We start from the raw sequence: 5,115 nt of genomic DNA, 5'->3' as shown, positions 1-5,115 counted from the left end.
CTGGCTAGACCAGAGGATGTACATTGGTACAGATAGCAACTGGAAACACAGGGAATCCAGGATAGATGACTCCTTCAGGACCAGTGGTGAGAAAGGCGAGGCCTGGAGGGTGAAGAGAATGTGGGGTAGAAAGGGGGAACCAATTACAAGAATCTAAGTATGGCCTCCTCCCTGGGGAATGGACAGCAGAAAAGAGGGCAGAGGGAGACGTCAGACAGTGTAACTTATGACAAAACTATAATAATTTATGAATTATGAAGGGTTCAGGAGGGAGGGTGGAAGAGGGAGGGGGGAAGTGAGCAAACGATATTGAGGGCTAAAGTAGAGAGCAAATGTTTTGAGATTGATGAGGGCAACAAATGTACATATGTGCTTGACTCAATGGATGTATGTATGGACTGTAATAAGAATTGTATGAGCCCTCAATAAAATAATTTAAAGAAAAATAGAATAATGAAGGTAACAAATGTACAAATGTGTTTTATATTATTGATGTATGTATGGATTGTGATGAGTTGTATGATCCCCCAATAAAATGACTTTAAAAAAATCATAATACAGTAGATTGTCCCTTTTTCTGCCACACCTCAAGTCCAAAAATTATATAGAAAGAAATAACACAAACATAAAAGTCTACAAGTTTGTCTTGCTAAATCTATTATTTCCATAATAAATTTCTCCCACATATAGTGATTCAGGTTTGGTCTTATCTCTACTCAAAAACGACTTACTCATCAAACTGATTGTGGTGGTGATGATACAACTCTTCTTGATGTGATTGAACTATAGAACTGTATAATATGTGAATTATACAAGTATGCCAATAAAATTATAGGGGGGGGGGAATTACTCAATCCTTTAGTGCATACGATCTAAGCCATAATGATCAACCTCTGAAGTCCTTAGTTATTTGAAGCCCACCCAATCTTATTCTTTCTGATCTTATTTTCCTGTGGCTCTCTTTTCTCAAAGAACTTGGTACCTAAACCATCAGATAAAACTCCATGATTGTTGGTACCTCTGTATATGCACTAGCAAGTGCTCTGCCTAAAATCTTCTCTTTTCTCCACCTGATTAATCTAACCTCTCTCTGATTCTCAATGCCAACCTTCTAGACTCCTCCTGACCTCATTAATCAGTTCTCTTAACAATAAGTTACATTTATTAATCAGTCCTGCATAATTGTCTTTCACTTCCTAAAAAGTATTTTCACCCCCAGTGTCCAGCATTAGTAGATGCTCTACAAAATGCCTATGTGTCTAATTGTAGGGCATAGGTTTCATAAGAATAAATGCTCAAGCAATGGTACTACACACATAGACTTCATGTCTCAACTCTGATGATTACAGGTTTCGTTGCTGTGAATCAGAATGCACTTGATGGCAGTGAGGTTTTGGTTCTCCTGTATGCATTCTGTGGTTAATTTGCCTCTTTTCTAAAACAGACAATGACAGAACACACTTTGTAAGACTTGTAAAAGATTAAGTGAATTAATATCTGTAAACTCTTAGAACAATTCCTGGTATATCAATAAGTACTTGAAGAAAGATCTCACAGCCATCTAGTCGATGCTGACCCATAGTGAGAGGGCAGAACTGCCCTTATGAGTTTCGGAGACTGTAACTCTTAATGGGAGTAGAACCTCCCCACTTTCTCCAGAGGAGCAGTCTGGTGGTTTCAAACTGCTGAACTTATGGTTAACATTCCAAAGAGTGATAGATGTTACTATTTTTACTATAAATATTACTAGATCCAAAAGAATATACATATTAAAATATACTCAATTAAGACAATGCAAAGATGGATGGGAAGGAATAAATAGTAAACAAATAAATATTCAAATAGTTTGAGCTCAAAGTTCCTCATTTTTCCTGTAATAATCAAAAGCACTTTCAGTCATTCTTCCCCCCAATGGAGGTCAGTCCTCCACCTATTCCTACTAACAGACATGCATTTGTGTGCCCCCAGATGTGTTTGCTCCATTTTCCCACTGCTGCGTTGTCTTCCCAATCAGTATCCCTCATCCCTCTAGTAGGGCCTTGTACACCTGTCTGAGGATACCTCATCATATATTTACATGCCAGCCACCCTATAGACAACATCCTCTTCCCCTCTCTTGACCACTTGATCCCAGTTGACATGAGGTGCCCTCCAGTCAAGTGACCTTCAAAATACCTAGACAGATAGTGTATTGACACCAGTCAGGCTCTCTGCCGTCTGTCTGGTTCCCGGCCCCCCAACAACAACACACAATATGCCCTACAAACCTGTGTTTGTGCCCATTCTGCTGCTTGTTCCTATAGCAGTGGACTCCTACAGTATTTATTCTTTGGTGATTGACTAACTTCACTCAGCATACTTTTTTCCAGCTCCCTTCACATCTTGACCTGTTTCTTGGTTCATCATTGCTTTTAAGGAGTGTGTAGATTTCCATTGTACCCATGTACCAGAGTTTCTTTATCCCATCTTCTACTGATGGGAATTTAGACTGTTTCCAACTTCTTGCTATTGTAACTGTGTTTCAGTAAACATGGGGGAGCAAACATCTTTCATGATCTGTTTCTTATTTTTTGGTTATATGCCTAGTAATGGTGTTGCTGGATCATATGGTGTTTCAACTGCTATCTGTTTTAGGTACTACCATATTGCCTTCCACACTGGCTGTACTTATTAACAAGACCCCTAGCAGTGGATAAGAGTTCCAATCTCACCACACCCTCTCCAACATTTGTGGTTCTTTTTTTTTTATATATAATGGGCTACAGTTGTGGGTGCTGGGTGGTATCTTATGGTTGTTTTGATTTGCATTTCCCTGATGGCTAGTAGTGACCAGAAGCATTTCCTCAAAGGTTTATTATTCATTTGAGTGTCATCCTTTGTGAATTTTCTGTCCATGTCCTTTGCACACCTTCTCAGAGAGTTACATGTTTTTTCTTGTTGTAAGCTTGTAAAATATTGAAGATTTTAGTAATGAATCCTTTGTATGTCATTACTAAATATTTTTTCTCTGTGGGCTCTCTTTTTACTCTTTTAATGAAATTTTTCAATGTACACAAATATTTTATTTTTAATAGGTCCCACTCATCTATTTTGTCTTCCATGGAATGTGTTTCTGTTGTTAATTCTGATAGCCCGCATAGTCCCTGCACTAGGGTACAAAGTTTTGTCCCAATTTTCTCATTGATGATCATGATAGCTTTGGGTTTTACATTTAGCTCTATGATCCAGCTTAAGTTTGTTCTCATGCATGGGGTGAGATATGGATCTTGTTTCATTCTTCTGAAGGTGGATATAGTTTTCCAGCACCATTTATTGAAGAGGGCATCTGCTTCCCATTTAATGCTTTTGGGGCCTTTGTCAATAAAATCAGTTGTCGGTATGCAGATGTTTTTATTTCTGGGTTTTCTGTCCTGATCCATTGGTCCGAGTATCTATCATGTTACGAGTCCCAGGCTGTTTTGACAACTGTGGCTGTATAGTAGGTTGTGAGGTCAGGTAATGCAAGACCACCTACTTTGTTCATTTTGAGCAGTTCTTTGCTTTCCCTGGGTTTCTTCCCTCTCCATATGTCCATAATTAGGTTTTCCTTTTCTTTAAAGAATGATGCTGGAATTTGGATCGGGATTCCATTGAATTTGTAGATTGCTTTAGGTAGTATTGACATTTTCACAACATTGAGTTTTCTGATCCACAAACACGGGATAGTCCTCTGTTTGTGTCCATCCCTTTTGGTTTCTTGTCGTAATGTTCTGTTGTTTTCTTTGTATACGTCTTTTGTTTGCTTTTTTTTTTTGGTTAGGTTTATTCCTAGGTACTTCAGCTTTTGCATGGCTATTGTGAATGGTATTGTTTCCTATATCTTGATATCTTTCTATCCCAGGTATATAGGAAACCAATTGATTTCTGCTTGTAAATCTTGTATCCTGCTACTCTACTAAATTCTTCTATCATTTCCAGCAATCCTGTTGTAGGGCCCTCAGGATCCTCAATACGTAAGGTCATATCATCTGCAAATAGCAAAAGTTTCACTTCTTTAACCAACGATACACACTTGATTGCTTATGGTACTAGCTAGGACTTCCAGCACAAGTTGGATAAAAATGGGGATAAGGGGCATCCTTGCAGGTTCCGTTATCCTATGGAAATGTTTCAGCATTTCTCATTTAAGTGTAATATTGGCTATTGGTTTTCATATATGGCTTTTATTGTATTAAGGATTTTCCCTTCTAATGCGATCTTCTTGAGAGCTTTTTTGTAGGAATGGGTGTTCTTTTCTGCATGAATTGATATGATCATATTGTTCTTATCCTTTTTCTTGTTAATGTGATGGATTACATAAATTGCATCCCTGAATCCTGGTATGAATCCCATTAGGTCATTATGTATTATTTCTCTGATACGTTGCTCGATGGGTCTATTGGCCAGGATTTTCTTGAAAATTTTTGCATCTATGTTCACGAGAGATATCGGTCTATAATTCTCTGTCTTTATAGAGTCTTTGCCCAGTGTTGGTATCAAATTTATGCTGCCTTCATAGAATGAGTTTTGGAGTTTGTTGTCCCTTTCTGTGTTCTGGAAGAGTTTGTGTAGGACTGGCGTTAGCTCTTCTGTGAATACTTGGTAGAATTCTCTTGTGAAGCTATCCAGACTGGGGATGTTTTAGTTGGGAGTTTCTTGACGACCTTTTCTATTTCTTCTTTTGCTATAGATCTGTTCAAGTTCTTAATGCACAAATGCGTTAAACAGAGAATGGTTTTCTAGGTATTTGTCCATATTCTCCAAATTATTTAATTTGTTGGAATAGTCTTTTGTAGTGCTGCATTAATAATATTTTTATTATTAGGGTCTGTTGTGACTTTCCCTGCTTGAACCCTAATTCTAGATATGACGTCTGCTCCTTCTTTTCCTTTGTTAAGTTTGCTAGTGGTTTATTGATTTTCTTGGTCCTTTCAAAGAACCAATTTTTTTACTCTGTTGATTTTTTTCCGTTGTTTTTCTGTTTTCCAGTTTAATTTCCACACTAATTTTTTTAAATCAATTTATCGGGGCTCATACAATTCATCACAATACATAGATCAATTGTGTAAAGCACATCTATACATTTGTTGCCCTCAT

Source organism: Echinops telfairi, unplaced genomic scaffold (assembly GCF_000313985.2).
Source record: "Echinops telfairi isolate 266 unplaced genomic scaffold, ASM31398v2 ScPeMD7_6;HRSCAF=24_1, whole genome shotgun sequence".
Lineage (NCBI taxonomy): Eukaryota > Metazoa > Chordata > Mammalia > Afrosoricida > Tenrecidae > Echinops > Echinops telfairi.
Note: the sequence above shows the minus strand (reverse complement) of the source record.